General features: G+C 42.3%; 1 protein-coding gene and 1 long non-coding RNA gene across 2 annotated transcripts in view; one reads left to right on the forward strand and one right to left on the reverse strand.

The window, feature by feature from the left end:
- Positions 1 to 5178, reverse strand: part of LOC142741661 (uncharacterized) — a 107856-nt gene extending 102678 nt beyond the window's left edge. The window contains exons 1-2 of the long non-coding RNA XR_012881225.1: positions 4846 to 5178; positions 2492 to 2572 (exon numbers count right to left, since the gene is read on the reverse strand). This is a non-coding gene — a long non-coding RNA (uncharacterized LOC142741661). The remainder of the gene's footprint in view (positions 1 to 2491; positions 2573 to 4845) is intronic.
- The window catches only part of IGSF11 (immunoglobulin superfamily member 11), a 282892-nt gene that overhangs the window by 109643 nt on the left and 148723 nt on the right, over positions 1 to 24526 (forward strand). The gene's annotated exons all lie outside the window — the stretch shown is intronic.

The following is a 24526-nucleotide window of genomic DNA, read 5'->3' on the forward strand; positions in this document are numbered from 1 at the left end:
TCTAAACCCCTCTGTACAGTGCACGGACCATTCCCTCTGACACGATTCTCATGCTACTGTATCATTATAACAGGGGATCTACAGTGTTGATGTCACCTTACATTAACCCCTCCAACCACTTATAGACAAATAATGGCTTGCTTATTTGTGCTCGGCCTTGTAAAACCAGAAAGATGACCTTTCTACATGACCTTCTCTAGTAGACCTCCTGCAGGTCACCACCCATGAACCGACCTCCCAATAGTCAGACATTTGGGTGCACCTGGGCTATCAGGGACCTCTCGGGACCAGTACAGGGGAAGCTTTTACCAGCGAGATGGCTGGGAGATGGGTAATGCTCTTACACAGATAAACATTAGCCAACTGCCGGCCTTCTGAGAAAGGAGAGATGACCTGAAGAAGTGACCGGGAAAGGTCAGCTTCTTCACAGGGAAATGTGTTTTGAAAGCAGCATATTCCCTAAGGCTCTGTTCACATCTGCGTCAGGGCTCCGTTCCGACGTTCCGTCTGAGCTTTCCGTCGGAACGGAGCCTTGAGTGACAGAAACTGGAACCATAGGTTTCCATCACCATTGATTTCAATGGTGACGGATCCGGTGCCAATGGTTTCACTTTGTCTGCGTTGTGCAAGGGTTCCATCGTTTTGACGGGATGAATGCCGTAGTCGTAAGCTAAAATTATTGCAAATGCATGAAATTTACAAAATTTAGATAATATGGAATATAAATTGTGTCCATAAGAGGGTCCGTCCTAACCGCGCGCCAATTCTAAAATGCCACAGATGCTGAAACACAACATATGCGCCATTTTTAGTCACGTTTACTCCCAGGAGTTGCAAAATGAGAGGAAATCGGCGTCCAAATGAATTTGGCACAGACAATTCTGCCAGCCTGTAACCTGGCAACGTTTTTTTTTACCGTGATCAAAAAAATGGTGTCAATTTGTATCATAATTGAATTTTTTTTAACCGATATTTTGATGCAGCAAATCCGCAGCGAAATACAGTGTCTGCAAAGTAAATGAGATATCAAGTATTCTTATCTACACATTGCAGATTTTTTTCTGCACGTGAATCCACCTGCGGTGCGTATTTAAAAATCTTCAGAATGTAAATTTTTTCTTGCGTATCCGCCTGCGCATTGCAGCTGACAGGTTTATAAAAAAAACGCACCAAAATCGCAGCATACCGCACCTATTTCTGCATCAAAAAACGCATTAAAAAAAGCCCTATTAGGTGTGGATTTTACCTGTGGAATTACCTGCGGTTTTGATGCGGACTTTCTACAACAAATGTCGCAACGTCTGCATGTAGACTTAAAGAAAGTGGATAATTGATTATACCGGCACCCATCTATAGGGGCAGTTCCAGAAATTAGCTTAAGGCTACATTCACACGTTGCTTATTTTGCCGCATCAAAGCTGCAGAAAACCACAGGTAAAAACCGCACCTAATCTTGCTTTTTTTTAATGCGTTTTTCAGGCGTTTTTTTTACATTTTGATGCGTAAATCGGTGCGTTTCCATGCTGCGGGTTTCGGTGTGTTTTTCCTAAGAACTAGTCAGATACAATTCGCAAGTGGAAACGCAAGATAAATTGATATGCTGTGAATTTTAAAATACGCACCGCAGGTCAATTTAAATGCCGGAAAGAAAACGTATCATGCAGATAAGATTTCCTAAAGTCTCATTTACTTTGTTGGTACTGTATTACACAGCAAATTTGCTCCACGCAAATATGCGCAGCAAAACCACACGTAATACGCAGTTGGCACCTGGACTTAAAGCGGCTCTGTCAGCAGATTATAAGTGCCCTGTCTCCTACATAATGTGATTGGCACTGTAATGTAGATAACAGCAGTGCTTTTATTTTGAAAAACGATAATTTTTGAGCAAGTTATGAACAATTTTAGATTTATGCTAATTCGTTTCTTAATAGACAACTGGGCGTGTTTTTACTTTTTACCAACTGGGCGTTGTAAAGAGAAGTGTATGATGCCGACCAATCAGTGACCAATCAGTGTCATACACTTCTCATTGTTCCAGCTCAGCTTCTGTCACTGCACAGCATGATCTCGCGAGATCACGCTGTGCAGTCACATACTCCTACAGTAACATTACCGAAGTGCCTTGAGAGTGAATAGACATCACCTCGAGCCAGGATGCGATGTCTATTCACACTCCCGACACCTCGGTAAAGTTTCTGTAGGACTTACACACAGCACAGCGTGATCTCGCGAGATCACTCTGTGCAGTGAAAGAAGCTGGGCTGGAACAATGAGAAGTGTATGACACTGATTGGTCACTGATTGGTCAGCGTCATACACTTCTCTCTACAACGCCCAGTTGGTCATTAAGAAACTAATTAGCATAAATCTATAATTGTTCATAACTTCCTCAAAAATGATAATTTTTCAAAATAAAAAGCACTTGCCTTTATCAAAAACAGTAAATAAATGCAACATGTGCAACATCTTCGGTGGCCGAGTCAAATACCCTTTTCTCGAATGTAGAATATCGTATCTTCTCCCATACGTTGCCAGACAGTAGCCGATTTCAACCCTGCACAAGTGCCACCTAGTGGAGGGATAAAGAAGACAGCAGTAACAACACAGCATAGCAGAACCTATAACCCTTCACTGATAACACATCTACAATGCCACGAGGGGCCCGAAATACAAAAATAACAATAATGCGCGGTTTGTTTTTTAAATTATGGGGATGCATTTCCGATATATTACAGCGTGACCGGGGGTGTAGCTGGGGGAGGGGTGACTCCGGTTCTGGGTGCCAGGAGGGCACCAACAAACCTCTCCCCTTGATACAGGACTATGGCAGCAAAATCTTTGCCCCACGCCAAAGTCAGTTTATACGCAACTTTGACGCACAACTCTGGCAGTACTAGAATCTGGGGATCGAAACGCGTCGTATATGTCTAGCCTAAGACTGTGGCCATATATAAACTTATTGTCACATGACAGCTTGAATTTCAAGTCACGAGACTTATGTTTGACTCATTTTTACCCCATTTTTACCCCATGTTTTTTTCATTGACATTTTGTTTTGCAATAGTTGCCGGAGCATGCAACTTAATGTATAGATCCTATGGACTGAAAGGGTTACACTACATAAAGTCCATGTGTATCCGCAGACAAAGACACTGTGGTGAAAAACGTCACACAGTTGCATTGATGTTGTGTACGTCTTACAACTTTTACTTATGTGCAACAAAGTCGCGGTAAGGTTCTGTTCACACCATGTTTTATGCCCTCCCTCTGACATATGCTGTACGGTTCCCGCTGTGCTGACGTATGACAGAAGTCTCTATGTGTAATGGCGGAAGGAGGTGAAGGGAACAAGTGAGCCCTAATCTACCCACCGCCCTGTCCCTGCCTACTTGCAACGACCCGCCCTAGGCGACGGGGTACAACTGGGCGGCGGTCCCTACGCTGTCTAAGTGCAAGGGGGTACAAACAGGGAACACGCAAGGGAATACAGTAGCCCACGGAACGCCGCGAGGAAACGGAGCGGGAAAGAGCCAGTCAGGATCAGGAAGTAGTGGAATATACAAACGGGAGCACGGAGCAGAAGCAAGCCAGGGGCAGAGCAACGCAGGATAAATGGAACTGAAGCAAGGCAGAAGCACGGCAGAAGCAGGCTGGAGCAAGGCAGCAGTGGGGCCAGGAATCCAAGAGAATAACAAGCACTGAGGAAGAGAACACGGCAGGTATAAATGGACAGGGGGCGGAGCTAACTCTGACTGACCAGGCCGCGATAGGCTCTCCCACTCCTGAGCCTGCCACCCTGATTGGTGGGAGCTGGTGTCAGTCTCAGAGGTCTGGCCTCAGGTGTCGACTGATTAATCCTGGGAGTATACCCAGACATAGTGCCTGGCAGATCCTTTACACTATGGTTTTGGTATAGATTTGTCAGATTTATGTCTGGAAACTTTTTTGGAGGGTACGGAAAGGCGTAGAAAACGACAAACTAGTACTAAAAAAAACCCGTATATTTTACGGTGCAGATAAAAGTCAGCGATACTCACCATGGGCCAGAACAGAAAATACACAGCAGCGGAGAACCGGCGTTGCAGTTACTATAGAAACGTCTCTTTAATCTATATCTAATTAATAGATCCTCCCTAACCGCCTCGGGCAGCAGGCATGCCTAATCAATCGCCGATCCATAGATCTGCCCTTCTGCAGTCTATTTCAATGTCTGCCAGGCAGGTCTAATCCATGCCTGATCAATACGTTAGCGCATTCACACACTTCATTGTAATCTGAGAGGCAGGACTAATCTATTTATGATTGATCGTGCGCGAGGAGCGGAGTCAGCACCGCGTACAGTATTGGGACCGAAATGTTCCAATTGTTACGTATTGTCATGTAATGCGGAAAGTTTGTTACAATGTAATTGTTTTACTCTCGAGTACGGTACACGGCAGCGCAATCAATTCGTTATTAAGTGGGTCTCGTTAACACGTCTTTGTGTATTCTGAGATTATTAGAACTAGAACCGGAACAATGAAACGGCGACTTCAGACGAGCGTTACCATACGTGGCGGATGTACAGACAGTATACAGGACAACCGTTAATAGTCCATAAACATATACAGGGGAAATCGATGCACTTTTTAAGTTCGCCAAAAATGGCGATTCAATTTTCCAATGCATCCTAATAGATGGAGAACAGCAAATCGGGTGCCAAAAATGTCTCTATGGAAAAATAAAGATCATAATAATAAAATAAATTATAATAAAAATACTTAAATACGATTTCAAAAACGGAAAAAAATAAAATAAAAATGTAGTTAAAATAATTAATTATTGTCCTGACCAGACCCATACCTCCCCCTGAAGTGTCCCCGCTCCAGCGTTGAGCCCATGTTCTCTGCCGCTCCGTTCCCGGAAGCTCCTGTAGCCCTCATGGGCCGTTTATTGGTCATAACCCATGGTTTATAACCCATGTAGGCCCGAATCGGGGGTTGGGGCTTAAAACAGTCTCGTTACCGGAGGATTTAGAGAGAGGTCAGTCGGACCCCTTATACAAATACAGACCCCAGGCCCCCTAAACGAATACAGACTGCTGATGATCACCTATCCTTGTTCCTGCAATCCTCTTTTTTATCTCCCGGGCGTTGCCGAAAACAGCGTGCCGACGAAAGACTTGACCTTGTCTGTGATGGTGTCTGGGAGTGAAGAGGACTGCAGGAACCGGGAGAGGTAAGTAATTAGTCTTTATAAGTTTTTATAAATAAAGTTTATTGAAGAGAGCATTGTATATGCACATATTGACCAATCGGATCACGGCTTCTATTTTCTGACCTGTACTGTATAAATGAAAGCTGGGATCTGATTGGTTGCTATGGGCAACTGCTCTATTTTTTGTGTGCAACAGTTTTTACACGAGGCCTACAGTGTTCTCATCAATAAACTTTATTTAAAGTGTTGCCGAGAACATCCTCAACACTCCTACTTTTATTGTATATTCTATAATGATGCGTCGTGCCTGTATAATTCCCCGGAGTTTATAACATCCCGCTACAACTCATTAATCAGTGTTGGCGGCTTGGTGCCTTCTCTTAACCTTCATCTGAGGGTCATGATTGGAGTTCAGAAGATAAAATAGCATTTAATATTTTAACTACGTATTCTCTGTAACACATTATATAAACGACACAACGTGTGTAGGTCCAATGTCGGCCATTACTGCTATTTCAGGGGATTCAAAATGGCCGCCTTCAGTCCTTCATATTAAAGGCTTCCTTTCAAACCTCTTCATATAGAAATAATAGTTTTTCTGTATGTTTGTAAAGTTTGTTGAAAGCGTTTTAGCCCCCCGGCAAATACCGGCGCTAGATGATGAATTTCGCTGCAGCGCAGTGGAGATGCATGATCCGAATCGCGTGGTGAAAATTTCACGAGACCGAGCTAAGCCGTCCAAAGATGTAAAGATTCTCCTGATATGACGAGGAGTTATTAAGACTGGCGTTTCATATACCAGTCTTAATAAAAACTTATTTTTATTGTCTGAACGGGCAAGGTACGCAGCCCTGCATGGGTCTCTACCTTGATACGCCCTCAATGCCCCATAAAGTGAAATATTTACTCTATCATTTACGCCATTTTCCTGGCGTAAATTATAGCAAATCAATCTGTCAATTTACACAATTCCCCATTCACTGTTGACCTCCATTCACTTCCAATGTAGTTTTACTGGAGTTTACACATTCAGCTCTGCTGGGTTATAGACGTAGCAGTCACACCGAGGCGCTGGTATCTCAGAGGGTATAAAAGGTCCCTCTGCCACATAAGTCACCATTAACGGCACATGGTAGGTGCGGGCCCTGTTACAGACTTTGCGTTGGGGCTCCAGGTTACAGTCCACCTCTGCTTTTACATAGGACTGCAAACAGTTATCACGACGCAACAGCGGGGCAGTCACGAAACGTTAAATAACAAACACAGCTCTGCTGCATTTCATTAACAGTCGTCCGTTATCGCATATAATGCGTCATGTGTCTCGGGCTCCGGTTATTACATTTAGTTCCCTTAAAGCGACACAGAATCATTAAACCATTTCCAGCTCGTCCACATGAATGGATATTTCCCCACCAGTCATGCGGCCGGGACGAGCGCTAATTTCTGTAATTGCTGATACTTGTCTTTTATTCGGTTGCCTTCTCGCGTTTTGTTCCAGCTATTTAATTCCTTGTGATATGCTAATATTGCACACAGATGAGGCGCACACGTCGGAGGACGCGGCCGGGGGGCACGTAATTGAATTGCGGGCTCATCGCATTCTTGGAAAGTTGTGTCCTCAGGTGGAGAAGGGGGTGGGGGTGACTGATTAAGCACGAGGAATGGAATTAATGTAAAAATGGGAAAAATCAATGATGGCGGAATATATTATATAACGTCTTCTCCCTATGCCGTTAAGCATTTTATAACTTATCGGGCCCCATAGAAAAATCATAATGGGCCCCTGTGCCGTGCTGAACAATTGTGGGTTGAGTTGTTGTCTGTCAAGCTCTTCTTTACAGGAGTTTTTTTTTTATTCTGGAAAAGCTGGGTGATCTCCAATATGGCCGCTATCAAAGCTTCCACAGGGGCGGTGACACCATTTTTTGTTTCCTGTTCAGGATTCTGGGAAAGCTGGGTGATCTCCAATATGGCCACCATAGCAGCTCCCATTGGGGTTGCCCCCAATTTTTCAGTTTGCTGTTCAGGATTCGGGGGAAAGCTGGGTAGAATTTTTCCCTTTGCAAACGCTGCTGCAAATTCGCGGCAATTACGCAACGAATCCGCAGCAACATTTGCATATTTGACAGGTAATTCGGACGTTGCGGATGTCACGGTGGACTTGCCGCAGATTTTAGTTTTTGCATTGCAAAGTCTGAAATCTGCAGTGAAAATCTGCCGCTTCTCTGCTGGCGGCCATGAATGAAAATTCGCCACCGCAGCCTAAATTCTGCACTGTTATTTTCCGCAGCGTCTGAACTAAGTTACGTAAAAATGTATAGAAAACAATGGAAAAAAAACGGCTGCTGCAGATTTCCATTGCGGACTGTCCGCAGCGGAATTCAACAGGAATTACGCCACGTCTGAACTAAAAATTTCAATAGTGTGGAAAAGCTGGGTGACACTGACAAGCCCTGTAGAAGCTGTAACGGCAGGCACATTAGTTGGCACCCAGCTTTCCCAGAAACTGATTTAATTAGGAGACGGATGATTATAATTCGTTTTTCTTTTTGTGAAGCGGGGGGGGGGGGGTGATGTATTATAAGACGTTGCGGTTTATAAACAGCCGGATACACAGCAGCGATCTGATGGTTACGGATCACGTTACGCCGCTCGCGAGAAGCTGCGATGAGCACTTGAGGGTTATTTTTAGCGCAGGCTGGAGAGCGCTTACAATCACAATTAACAACTCTTCTGAATGAGCAATTATACAAACATCAGATACGGAGCTTCTGACGCAGACGATAAATACTCAACGTATTATTTTATTTCTCGAAAAAAAACAACATTTGGTGACATTTGCTTTTGCCCGCACACGGCTCATCACATGATAGCGCGGTGACATCAAGAGGAGGAAAAAAGTTGGGCATTTTGCACAGGCCGAGAAAAGGGATGTCATGTAATATAATATAATGTACTGTAGAGTATAAGGTTATGTGATATAATGTACTGTAATATGATGTGATATGTAATATAATAGAGTAACGTAATATAATATAATGTACTGTAGAGTATAATGTAATATAATATAATGCTCTGTAATATGATGTTGTTTTTGTCATATAATATAGTATAATTAATGTACTGTAATATAGTAAAAATGTATGTAATGCAACGTACTATGATGTAATATAATATATTATAATGTCAAGTAATATAATATTAAATAATATGATATAAAGTAAATGTCCGGGAACTAATGGTTTTAAAATCAGGCGACAAAGGGATTTACCTGATAATCCGGCACATTAGGTCTTGACACCATTAGAAGCCCCCGAAGATGAGGATAAGAACCCAGCCACTGAGGAAGTAAGGCCCTGTTCAGACGTGGCAGAATTTTTCCGCTGCAAATGTTGGTGCAGATTTGGGGCAATTACGCAACGAATCTGCAGCAACATTTGCATATTTGGCAGGTAATTCAGACGTTGCAGATATCACAGCGGACTTGCCACAGATTTCAGTTTTTGCATTGCAACGGCTGAAATCCGCAGTGAAACTCTGATTCTTCTCCGCAACGTCATGAGCTGCTGCGGAGGGGAAAATCTGCACCGCAGCCTGATTTCCACACAGTTATTTTCTGCAACGTCTGAACTAACTTTCCTAAAATTGTATAGAAAGAAATGTAAAAAACGGCTGCTGCAGAATTCCACTGCGGACTGTCCACAGCGCAATTCAACAGCAATTCTGCCACGTGTGAACGCGGCCTAAAGATGACAAAATATCTGGTAATCCGACATCTTGGGGGTCCTGAGGATGCTGAAGTGTCTGAATTTTCCTATTAATATATTATAATGCAAACATTATAGCGTCACATAGTACAATATAATAATCACATCATATAAGTGTATTGTATATTAATATCCCAACTCCATCAGTAAACTCCATGTCTGCGACCGCTGTCTTCTAGTACAGAGGGATCTGGATTGTGGGGTTCCCTCAATTTCCTCCATATAGGACTTATAGAAAGCGGTGATATTATAAGGGAAACCACATCTGGTAAAGCTGCTCTACCCCAGGTGATCGCTGGGGACCTGAGCGCTTCAATCCCTGGAGATCGTCTGCTATCTCTGGGGTCTTCGGACGCCCCCTACTCATGTCCAGCTCTTTGCAGCATCTCTCTCACATCTGGATAATAGAGGGGGGTCCCGAGCACCTTTTTTTTTTTAAATATTATAGATTTATCACAGACGCTGCATATATATATATATATATATACATACATACAAGCACCCCAATGTCTTCTCAGATATATTTCAGTACTGAGGATGGCTGGAATAAGCGCACTCATCACATATCAGTCGTAATGATCCTCTGCATTGTGCACATTCGCTACGGAACGTTTTTTACTTTCTATATTCTCTTTATTTGAATTTCAAAGACAGAAAAAAAATATTTAAATCAAGAAGACAAAGAAACCCGGCCGTCAAAGCGGCGCAGCGATAACGAGTCTGAAAGTCCCCGGAAAAGCATCTGTCATCCAGTGACGGGAGAATATCGGGAATTACTGCAATGTGAGAATTCACGGGTCTCACCGGGCGTCCATTGTCAGACATTGTTCTAAATAGCGGGTCACCTTTTCTACCTAAAAATGCTGGTCTGATATAAAAGGGGGCGGGAATTTGTAAGACTATTTTATAATCTAATATCTCTGCGCTCTACGGTAGCGAAGGGTTTCATGTCAATATCTCTGGTGGCCTAGGCCACAGGTAATGTCGACATCTCTGGTGGTCAATATAAGCATCCCTGGTTGTCTCAGGCAGTGAGGGGTTAATGTTAGAATCTCTGGTGGTATAGGTCAGGAAGGAGTTAATTACAGCATCCCTTGTGGTCTAGGTTAGTGAAGAGTTAAAGGGGTTGTCCCAAGATTAAATGTTACCCCCTAACCACAGGAGAGGTGATAACATGCTGATCAGTGGGGGTCTGACCGCTGGGAGCCCCACCGATCACGAGAACGGGGGTCCCTTTCCTCCAAATGAATGGAGCGGTAGGTCGCCCATGCACCCTGCTACTCTATTCAATGTCTATGGCACTGCCAGAGATAGCGGAGCGCTGTACTCTAGACAGTGAATGGAGTGGTAGTGCGCATTCATTCAGAGGAACGGGACACCCGTTCTCATGATTAGTGGGGGTCCCAGGGGTCGAACCCACAGCGATCAGCATGTTATCACCTATCCTGTGGTTAGGGGTAAGATTTAATCTTGGGACAACCCGTTTAATGTCAGTAGCCCTGGTGGTCTAGGTCAGTGAAGGTGTAAATTTAAGTATCCCTGGAGGTCTAGGTCAGTGAAGCTGTTAATGTCAGTGTCCCTGGTAATCTACTGTAGTAAGGGGTTAATGTCAGCAGCATTGGTGGCACGGCCCTGAGACAAAGTGTGGCCCTGGGCAAAGTTAAAATGTTGGGCCCCAAATGCTGAATTATTGTATCATTTCAGAAGGCGGTGTGCAGAGAACTGCATCTCTGATTTCTAGTGCGTCCAGGTGTGTAGTAAGCCCCAAAGCATATGTCGCCCCTCTCATACCCAAAAATTATCTATATATATATACAGTTATTATTTCATAGCACTATATCAGATGAAATATTACCTGCATACTGTTACTGATCACAACTCATTATTATAAGACCAATATTACCAATAATAACACAATATAAGGTCCAAATAATACCGCCACACCATAACCACACAGTGACTGAATAATACACCCATACTGTTACTGAATAATACTGCCACACCATAACCACATAGTGACTGAATAATACCCCCATACTGTTACTGAATAATACCGCCACACCATAACCACATAGTGACTGAATAATACCCCCATACTGTTACTGAATAATACCGCCACACCATAACCACATAGTGACTGAATAATACACCCATACTGTTACTGAATAATACTGCCACACCATAACCACATAGTGACTGAAAAATACCCCCATACTGTTACTGAATAATACCGCCACACCATAACCACATAGTGACTGAATAATACACCCATACTGTTACTGAATAATACTGCCACACCATAACCACATAGTGACTGAAAAATACCCCCATACTGTTACTGAATAATACCGCCACACCATAACCACATAGTGACTGAATAATACCCCCATACTGTTACTGAATAATACCCCCACACCATAACCACAGTGACTGAATAATACCCCCATACTGTTACTGAATAATACCACCAGACCATAACCACATAGTGACTGAATAATAACCCCATACTGTTACTGAATAATACCGCCACACCATAACCACATAGTGACTGAATAATACCCCCATACTGTTACTGAATAATACCGCCACACCATAACCACATAGTGACTGAATAATACCCCCATACTGTTACTGAGTAATACCGCCACACCATAACATATAGTGACTGAATAATACCCCCATACTGTTACTGAATAATACCGCCACACCATAACCACATAGTGACTGAATAATAATACCTCCATACTGTTACTGAATAATACCGCCACACCATAACCATATAGTGACTGAATAATACCCCCATACTGTTACTGAATAATACCTCCACACCATAACCACATAGTGACTGAATAATACCCCCATACTGATACTGAATAATACTGCCACACCATAACCACATAGTGACTGAATAATACCCCTATACTGTTACTGAATAATACTGCCACACCATAACCACAGTGACTGAATAATACCCCTATACTGTTACTGAATAATACTGCCACACCATAACCACACAGTGACTGAATAATACCCCTATACTGTTACTGAATAATACCACCACACCATACTACACATAGTGACTGAATAATACCCCCATACTGATACTGAATAATACCGCCACACCACAACCACAGTGACTGAATAATACCCCCATACTGATACTGAATAATACCCCCACACCATAACCACAGTGACTGAATAATACCCCCATACTGTTACTGAATAATACCACCACACCATACTACACATAGTGACTGAATAATACCCCCATACTGATACTGAATAATACCCCCACACCATAACCACAGTGACTGAATAATACCCCCATACTGATACTGAATAATACCTCCACACCATACTACACATAGTGACTGAATAATACCCCCATACTGATACTGAATAATACCCCCACACCATAACCACAGTGACTGAATAATAACCCCATACTGTTACTGAATAATACCTCCACACCATAACCACATAGTGACTGAATAATACCCCCATACTGTTACTGAATAATACCACCACACCATACTACACATAGTGACTGAATAATACCCCCATACTGATACTGAATAATACCCCCACACCATAACCACAGTGACTGAATAATACCCCCATACTGATACTGAATAATACCACCACACCATACTACACATAGTGACTGAATAATACCCCCATACTGATACTGAATAATACCGCCACACCATAAACATATAGTGACTGAATAATACCCCCATACAGTTACTGAATAATACCGCCGCACCATAACCACATAGACTGAATAATACCTTCATACTGTTACTGAATAATACCGCCACACCATAACCACATAGTGACTGAATAATACCACCATAATGTTACTGAATAATAGCTCCACACCATAACCACACAGTGACTGACTAATAGCTCCATACTGTTACTGAATAATACCGCTACACCATAACCACATAGTGACTGAATAATACCCCCATACAGTTACTGAATAATACCGCCACAACATAACCACATAGACTGCAAAATACCCCCATACTGTTACTGAATAATACCGCCACACCATAACCACATAGCGACTGAATAATACCCCCACACCATAACCACAGTGACTGAATAATACCCCCATACTGTTACTGAATAATACCACCACATCATACTACACATAGTGACTGAATAATACCCCCATACTGATACTGAATAATACCGCCACACCATAACCACATAGACTGAAAAATACCCCCATACTGTTACTGAATAATACCGCCACACCATAACCACATAGATGGAAAAATACCCCCATACTGTTACTGAATAATACCGCCACACCATAACCACAGTGACTGAATAATACCCCCATACTGTTACTGAATAATACCTCCACACCATAACCACATAGGGACTGAATAATACCCCCATACTGTTACTGAATAATACCACCACACCATAACCACATAGTGACTGAATAATACCCCCATACAGTTACTGAATAATACCACCACACCATAACCACATAGTGACTGAATAATACCCCCATACTGTTACTGAATAATACCGCCACACCATAACCACATAGGGACTGAATAATACCCCCATACTGTTACTGAATAATACCACCACACCATACTACACATAGTGACTGAATAATACCACCATAATGTTACTGAATAATAACGCCACACCATAACCACATAGACTGAATAATACCCCCATACTGATTCTGAATAATACCGCCACACCATAACCACATAGGGACTGAATAATACCCCCATACTGTTACTGAATAATACCACCACACCATACTACACATATTGACTGAATAATACCACCATAATGTTACTGAATAATACCGCCACACCATAACCACATAGAGACTGAATAATACCCCCATACTGTTACTGAATAATACCACCACACCATAACCACATAGTGACTGAATAATACCACCATAATGTTACTGAATAATACCGCCACACCATAACCACATAGACTGAATAATACCTTCCATACTGTTACTTAATAATACCACCACAACATAACCACATAGACTGAATAATACCTTCCATACTGTTACTGAATAATACCACCACACCATAACCACATAGTGACTGAATAATACCCCCATACAGTTACTGAATAATACCGCCACACCATAACCACATAGACTGAAAAATACCCCCATACTGTTACTGAATAATACCGCCAGACCATAACCACATAGACGGAAAAATACCCCCATACTGTTACTGAATAATACCGCCACACAATAACCACATAGTGACTTAATAATACCCCCATACTGTTACTGAATAATACCTCCACACCATAACCACATAGGGACTGAATAATACCCCCATACTGTTACTGAATAATACCACCACACCATAACCACATAGTGACTGAATAATACCCCCCATACAGTTACTGAATAATACCGCCACACCATAACCACATAGTAACTGAATAATACCCCCATACTGTTACTGAATAATACCGCCGCACCATAACCACATAGTGACTGAATAATACCGCCACACCATAACCACATAGTGACTGAATAATACCACCACACCATAACCACATAGTGACTGAATAATACCCCCATACTGTTACTGAATAATACCGCCCCACCATAACCACATAGCAACTGAATAATACCCCCCATACTGTTACTGAATAATACCGCCACACCATAACCACATAGACTGAATAATACCTTCCATGCTGTTACTGAATAATACCACCACACCATAAACACATAGACAGAATAATACCCCCATACTGATACTGAATAATACCGCCACACCATAACCACATAGGGACTGAATAATACCCCCATACTGTTACTGAATAATACCACCACACCATAACCACATAGTGACTGAATAATACCCCCATACTGTTACTGAATAATACCACCACACCATACTACACATAGTGACTGAATAATACCCCCATACTGATACTGAAAAATACCACCACACCATAACCACATGGACTGAATAATACCCCCATTCTGATACTGAATAATACCACCACACCATACTACACATAGTGACTGAATAATACCCCCATACTGATACTGAATAATACCACCACACCATACTACACATAGTGACTGAATAATACCCCCATACTGATACTGAATAATACTGCCACACCATAACAACATAGACTGAATAATACCCCCATACTGTTACTGAATAATACCGCTACACCATAACCACATAGTGACTGAATAATACCCCCATACTGTTACTGAATAATACCGCCACACCATAACCACATAGTGACTGAATAATACCACCACACCATAACCACATAGTGACTGAATAACACCCCCATACTGTTACTGAATAATACCGCCACACCATAACCACATAGTGACTGAATAATACCACCACACCATAACCACATAGTGACTGAATAATACCCCCATACTGTTACTGAATAATACCGCCGCACCATAACTACGTAGTCACTGAATAATATCCCCATACTGTTACTGAATAATACCTCCACACCAAAACCACAGTGATTGAATAATATCCCCATACTGTTACTGAATAATACTGCCACACCATAACCACATAGTGACTGAATAATACCCCCATACTGTTACTGAATAATACCGCTACACCATAACCACATAGTGACTGAATAATACCCCCATACTGTTACTGAATAATACCGCCACACCATAACCACATAGTGACTGAATAATACCCCCATACTGATACTGAATAATACCTCCACACCATAACCACACAGTGACTGAATAATACCACCACACCATAACCACAGAGTGACTGAATAATACCACCATAATGTTACTGAATAATACTGCCACACCATAACTACATAGACTGAATAATACCACCATACTGTTACTGAATAATACCGCCACACCATAACCACATAGTGACTGAATAATACCCCCATACTGTTACTGAATAATACCGCCACACCATAACCACATAGTGACTGAATAATACCACCACACCATAACCACAGAGTGACTGAATAATACCACCATAATGTTACTGAATAATACTGCCACACCATAACTACATAGACTGAATAATACCACCATACTGTTACTGAATAATACCACCACACCATACTACACATAGTGACTGAATAATACCACCATAATGTTACTGAATAATAACGCCACACCATAACCACATAGACTGAATAATACCCCCATACTGATTCTGAATAATACCGCCACACCATAACCACATAGGGACTGAATAATACCCCCATACTGTTACTGAATAATACCACCACACCATACTACACATATTGACTGAATAATACCACCATAATGTTACTGAATAATACCGCCACACCATAACCACATAGAGACTGAATAATACCCCCATACTGTTACTGAATAATACCACCACACCATAACCACATAGTGACTGAATAATACCACCATAATGTTACTGAATAATACCGCCACACCATAACCACATAGACTGAATAATACCTTCCATACTGTTACTTAATAATACCACCACAACATAACCACATAGACTGAATAATACCTTCCATACTGTTACTGAATAATACCACCACACCATAACCACATAGTGACTGAATAATACCCCCATACAGTTACTGAATAATACCGCCACACCATAACCACATAGACTGAAAAATACCCCCATACTGTTACTGAATAATACCGCCAGACCATAACCACATAGACGGAAAAATACCCCCATACTGTTACTGAATAATACCGCCACACAATAACCACATAGTGACTTAATAATACCCCCATACTGTTACTGAATAATACCTCCACACCATAACCACATAGGGACTGAATAATACCCCCATACTGTTACTGAATAATACCACCACACCATAACCACATAGTGACTGAATAATACCCCCCATACAGTTACTGAATAATACCGCCACACCATAACCACATAGTAACTGAATAATACCCCCATACTGTTACTGAATAATACCGCCGCACCATAACCACATAGTGACTGAATAATACCGCCACACCATAACCACATAGTGACTGAATAATACCACCACACCATAACCACATAGTGACTGAATAATACCCCCATACTGTTACTGAATAATACCGCCCCACCATAACCACATAGCAACTGAATAATACCCCCCATACTGTTACTGAATAATACCGCCACACCATAACCACATAGACTGAATAATACCTTCCATGCTGTTACTGAATAATACCACCACACCATAAACACATAGACAGAATAATACCCCCATACTGATACTGAATAATACCGCCACACCATAACCACATAGGGACTGAATAATACCCCCATACTGTTACTGAATAATACCACCACACCATAACCACATAGTGACTGAATAATACCCCCATACTGTTACTGAATAATACCACCACACCATACTACACATAGTGACTGAATAATACCCCCATACTGATACTGAAAAATACCACCACACCATAACCACATGGACTGAATAATACCCCCATTCTGATACTGAATAATACCACCACACCATACTACACATAGTGACTGAATAATACCCCCATACTGATACTGAATAATACCACCACACCATACTACACATAGTGACTGAATAATACCCCCATACTGATACTGAATAATACTGCCACACCATAACAACATAGACTGAATAATACCCCCATACTGTTACTGAATAATACCGCTACACCATAACCACATAGTGACTGAATAATACCCCCATACTGTTACTGAATAATACCGCCACACCATAACCACATAGTGACTGAATAATACCACCACACCATAACCACATAGTGACTGAATAACACCCCCATACTGTTACTGAATAATACCGCCACACCATAACCACATAGTGACTGAATAATACCACCACACCATAACCACATAGTGACTGAATAATACCCCCATACTGTTACTGAATAATACCGCCGCACCATAACTACGTAGTCACTGAATAATATCCCCATACTGTTACTGAATAATACCTCCACACCAAAACCACAGTGATTGAATAATATCCCCATACTGTTACTGAATAATACTGCCACACCATAACCACATAGTGACTGAATAATACCCCCATACTGTTACTGAATAATACCGCTACACCATAACCACATAGTGACTGAATAATACCCCCATACTGTTACTGAATAATACCGCCACACCATAACCACATAGTGACTGAATAATACCCCCATACTGATACTGAATAATACCTCCACACCATAACCACACAGTGACTGAATAATACCACCACACCATAACCACAGAGTGACTGAATAATACCACCATAATGTTACTGAATAATACTGCCACACCATAACTACATAGACTGAATAATACCACCATACTGTTACTGAATAATACCGCCACACCATAACCACATAGTGACTGAATAATACCCCCATACTGTTACTGAATAATACCGCCACACCATAACCACATAGTGACTGAATAATACCACCACACCATAACCACAGAGTGACTGAATAATACCACCATAATGTTACTGAATAATACTGCCACACCATAACTACATAGACTGAATAATACCACCATACTGTTACTGAATAATACCTCCACACCAAAACCACAGTGATTGAATAATATCCCCATACTGTTACTGAATAATACTGCCACACCATAACCACATAGTGACTGAATAATACCCCCATACTGTTACTGAATAATACCGCTACACCATAACCACATAGTGACTGAATAATACCCCCATACTGTTACTGAATAATACCGCCACACCATAACCACATAGTGACTGAATAATACCACCACACCATAACCACAGAGTGACTGAATAATACCACCATAATGTTACTGAATAATACTGCCACACCATAACTACATAGACTGAATAATACCACCATACTGTTACTGAATAATACCGCCACACCATAACCACATAGTGACTGAATAATACCACCATACTGTTACTGAATAATACTGCCACACCATAACCACATAGTGACTGAATAATACCCCCATACTGTTACTGAATAATACCGCCACACCATAACCACATAGTGACTGAATAATACCCCCATACTGTTACTGAATAATACCGCCACACCATAACCACATAGTGACTGAATAATACCCCCATACTGATACTGAATAATACCTCCACACCATAACCACACAGTGACTGAATAATACCACCACACCATAACCACAGAGTGACTGAATAATACCACCATAATGTTACTGAATAATACTGCCACACCATAACTACATAGACTGAATAATACCACCATACTGTTACTGAATAATACCGCCACACCATAACCACATAGTGACTGAATAATACCCCCATACTGTTACTGAATAATACCGCCACACCATAACCACATAGTGACTGAATAATACCACCACACCATAACCACAGAGTGACTGAATAATACCACCATAATGTTACTGAATAATACTGCCACACCATAACTACATAGACTGAATAATACCACCATACTGTTACTGAATAATACCGCCACACCATAACCACATAGTGACTGAATAATACCCCCATACTGATACTGAATAATACCGCCGCACCATAACCACATAGACTGAATAATACCCCCATACTGATACTGAATAATACCGCCACACCATAACTACATAGTCACTGAATAATATCCCCATACTGTTACTGAATAATACCACCACACCATAACCACATAGTGACTGAATAATATCCCCATACTGTTACTGACTAATAACGCAATACCATAACCACAAAGTGACTAAATAATACCCCCATACTGATACTGAATAATACCGCCACACCATAACCACATAGTGACTGAATAATACCCCCATACTGATACTGAATAATACCGCCACACCATAACTACATAGTCACTGAATAATATCCCCATACTGTTACTGAATAATACCTCCACACCAAAACCACAGTGATTGAATAATATCCCCATACTGTTACTGAATAATACTGCCACACCATAACCACATAGTGACTGAATAATACCCCCATACCGTTACTGAATAATACCGCCACACCATAACTACATAGTGACTGAATAATACCTCCATACTGTTACTGATCACAACTCACTATTATAAAACCAATATTACCAATAATAACACAATATAAGGTCCAAATAATACCGCCACACAATAACCATGTAGTGACTGAATAATACCCCCATACTGTTACTGAATAATACCGCCACACCATAACCACATAGTGACTGAATAATACCCCCATACTGTTACTGAATAATACCGCTACACCATAACCACATAGTGACTGAATAATACCTCCATACTGTTACTGAATAATACCACCACACCATAACCATATAGTGACTGAATAATACCCCCATTCAGTTACTGAATAATACCCCCATTCAGTTACTGAATAATAACCCCATTCAGTTACTGAATAATACCGCCACATCATAACCACATAGTGACGGAATAATACCTCCATACTGTTACTGAATAATACCCTGATATCATAACCACATAGTGACTGAATAATATCCCAATACTGTTACTGACTAATAGCGCCACACCATAACCACATAGTGAACATTACCACAATGTAGTGACCATATAGTGGTAAATTCCAGTTATGTGCTTCACAGACTATATAAGTGATTACAGCACACTTATATCCAGTGACTTACAGGTGATGTTTTCTCTGATTAGTCGTTCACTTTCCCTTTTTTTTCTCCGTCCGGCCCAGACCACTATGACAACTTATTGCAGCCACGAATCGTCTCTACAGAATTTGACACACAGACATGTTGGTTTCTCGCTTTTCAAGCACCCTCCCCATCTATATCCCATCCTGTAACAAACTCGTAATCTACATTGCCCCAGATGGTAATAATGATACTTCAGTGCTCGACACAATAAATTTGCCCCCTCAGTAACTGTGCCCCGTTTGTACCCCCACACAGTAATAATGCCCCCATTGTGCCCCCCGTAGATAGTGCCACAACATCCCCTGTAGATAGCGCCACACACAGCCCCCTCTTGTAGATAGTGCCACACAGCCCCCCCTCTTATAGATAGTGCCACAAAGCCCCCCTTTGTAGATTAAGCCACACAGCCCCCCTTTGCGGTTAGTGCCTTACACAGCCCTCCCTAGTTGATAGTGCCACACATAGCCCTCCCTTTGTATAGTGCCATACACAGCCCCCCCTCAATCCGATTTAGAAAGTGCCACACAGACCCTCCCCAAAAAAATTGTACTTACCTAGCCCAGTTCCCACGACAAACGGAGTGCTCTACAGCCTCCAGACATAGGCCAGTGTGATGCAGTGACGTCCCAGTGTTTATAGGCTGCAGGCCTAACGTGGCCTGCAGCCTAATAGTATTCAATTGTATCTGTGTCCTAAAGATGCAGATACAATTGAATGTTACAGTCGCTAGCATCGGGCCCCTTCTCCCCGGTGTTAGCGAAGCCACAGGGCATGAGGGAGCCCATGCCGCCCGGCCCATAAATGTTATGTGCCGGGTGGCACGGGCACCCATAGCCACCGCTGTGGCTGCTATAGTGGGCATGGGGCCTCTGAGAGGATGGGGGCCCTGGGCAATTGCCTGGTGCTCTAGGGCAATATGGGGTTAATGTCACTTACTGTGCAGGTGGCAACCCTAATCTGCCACAAGTGCCCTCCCCTGACTCTTAAAGGATTTCCACCCAAAACTTAAATTGGTAGTCGATGTTTTTGTTCTGGATTTCTCCTTTAATCTGGCTATATCTCACACCCCCCATATCCATCAGATCTCTGGTGGATCCAGCCAAAATTAATGGGATCTGACAACAGGAATCCAATGTCTTTCATCAAACTAAGGTCTGGATGGGCGGGGATGTGACAACTAGTAGTATGACATGTGCCCAGAGATGTAGTCACTCCCTTTCCCCACCCCCACCCACACAAAAGTTTTAAATGGATTCCTGATACAAAGTAACAAGTTCTAACATTTTGGGACCACAAGTTAACAATCATGGGGCAGTTTTTTTCAGGAAAACAACCCTACAGCTCTACATAATCATGTTGAATGCAGAGGCGTAGCTAGGTTCTCCAGTAGCCGGGGCAAAGATTGTTTGGCGCCCCCCCCCCCCCAAACCTCTTTCCCGACATCTCCTTCCCCCTCGCCATGCTTGTTTTCCCTAACAATCAATGAGGTGTAAATTTTTCCACATTTTTTTATGTAATTTGAGCATAAAGCCATTTGTACATTTTACAAGCAATATAGTTCTATATACAACACCAGAACCAAGCTCATTACATATATACAGCACCAGAACAAAGCTCATTACATATATACAGCACCAGACCAAAGCTCATTACATAAATACAGCTCCAGAAACAAGATCAGTACATATATACAACACCAGAACCAAGCTTAGTACATATATACAACACCAGCACGAATACAGCTCAATTTAGTGCAACCCCTGCCGTATAGGTTTGCACTAAATTGTATACAGCTCCCACCATGGCCCAAACAATGGTAAGGATATGCTGGGAGTTGCTGTTTCACAAAAAAAAAATCATACCACCCATCATCTCGCTGCAGATCATACAGTGACTACAGTGCTGATTAGAGGCAGAAGGAACATTTACATTAAAGAGGCTCTGTCACCAGATTTTGCAACCCCTATCTCCTATTGCAGCAGATCGGCGCTGCAATGGAGATGAGTAACGTGTTTTTTTTTAAAAAAACGAGCATTTTTGGCCACGTTATGACCGTTTTTATATTTATGTAAATGAGGCTTTCTAAAGTACAACTGGGTGTGTTTAAAGTAAAAGTACAACTGGGCGTGTATTATGTGCGTACATCGGGGCGTTTTTACTACTTTTACTAGCTGGGCGTTGTGTATAGAAGTATCATCCACTTCTCTTCACAACGCCCAGCTTCTGGCAGTGCAGACACAGCCGTGTTCTCGAGAGATCACGCTGTGTCGTCACTCACAGGTCCTGCATCGTGTCAGACGAGTGAGGACACATCGGCACCAGAGGCTACAGATGATTCTGCAGCAGCATCGGCGTTAGCAGGTAAGTCGATGTAGCTACTTACCTGCAAACGCTGATGCTGCTGCAGAATCAACTGTAGCCTCTGGTGCCGATGTGGCCGACACGATGCAGGACCTGGGGCAGGAAGTGAGTGACGTCACAGCGTGATCTCTCGAGAACACGGCTGTGTCTGCACTGTCAGAAGCTGGGCGTTGTGTAGAGAAGTGGATGATGCTGATTCGTCAGAACGCCCAGCTAGTAAAAGAAGTAAAAACGCCCCGATGTACGCACATAATACACGCCCAGTTGGACTTTTACTTTAAACACGCCCAGTTGTACTTTAGAAAGCCTCATTTACATAAATATAAAAACGGTCATAACTTGGCCAAAAATGCTCGTTTTAAAAAAAAACAAAAAACGTTACTCTTATCTCCATTGCAGCGCCGATCTGCTGCAATACGAGATAGGGGTTGCAAAATCTGGTGACAGAGCCTCTTTAAGTGACTCACCGGTGACGTCTCAAATTCTAGTTGCTCTTTTTTCTACATCTGGTCAAGGCCTCTATGATGATTTCTCCTGGCCACAGCCCATTTCTGCAGTTTGCAGCTCCGATGTCTTCAGCTTCTCACTGTTCAAACATTTCTGCATCTATAAAGAAATATAAAGTTATCATGGTGCCAGACACTTAAATATAATAGCTCCATACTACACTGTACCTCATTATAATAGCACCATACACTGTAACTGATTATAATAGCACCATACACTGTGTCCCACACACACACACCGTGCCCCCCTGTAGATTGTGCCCCCCCATAGAGCCCCATGTAGATAGTGCCTGCCATAGAGCCCCTGTAGATTGTGCCCCCCCATAGATCCCCCTGTAGATAGTGACCCCCATAGAGCCCCTGTAGATAGTGCCCCACATACAGCCCCCCAAGTAGATAGTGCCCCACATATAGCCCCCCTGTAGATAGTGCTCCACATATAGACCACCCCTGTAGATAGTGCCCTACATATATCTCCCCCGATAAATAGTGCTCCATATATAGCCTACCCCTGTATATAGCCCCCTGTAGATATAGCGCACCCCTGTATATAGTGTCCAACATATAGCCCACCCCTGTAGAAAGTGCCCTACGTAAATCTCACCCTATAAATAGTGCTGCACACATAGCCCACCCCTGTATAAAGTTCCTCACATATAGCTCCCCCTATAGTGCTCCACATATAGCCCACCCCTGTATATAGCCCCCCTGTAGATAGAGCCGACCTCTGTATATAGCCCCCCTGTAGATAAAGCCGACCTCTGTATATAGCCCTCCCCCTGAAGATAGAGCCCCCCTGTAGATAATGTCACTTACATTTTTATTAGGATAAAATAAAAAAACGTTACATACTCACGTTAATCCTGTTCCCGTGCCATCCGGTGTCAATGCAAACCCGCTCTCTTCTGACATCCTCGCGCCGCCTGTGTCTATGAAAGGCGCTGATTGGCGGGGGACTATGACTTGCCCTGTCAATCAGC

Source organism: Rhinoderma darwinii, chromosome 2 (genome assembly GCF_050947455.1).
Source record: "Rhinoderma darwinii isolate aRhiDar2 chromosome 2, aRhiDar2.hap1, whole genome shotgun sequence".
Taxonomy (NCBI): domain Eukaryota; kingdom Metazoa; phylum Chordata; class Amphibia; order Anura; family Rhinodermatidae; genus Rhinoderma; species Rhinoderma darwinii.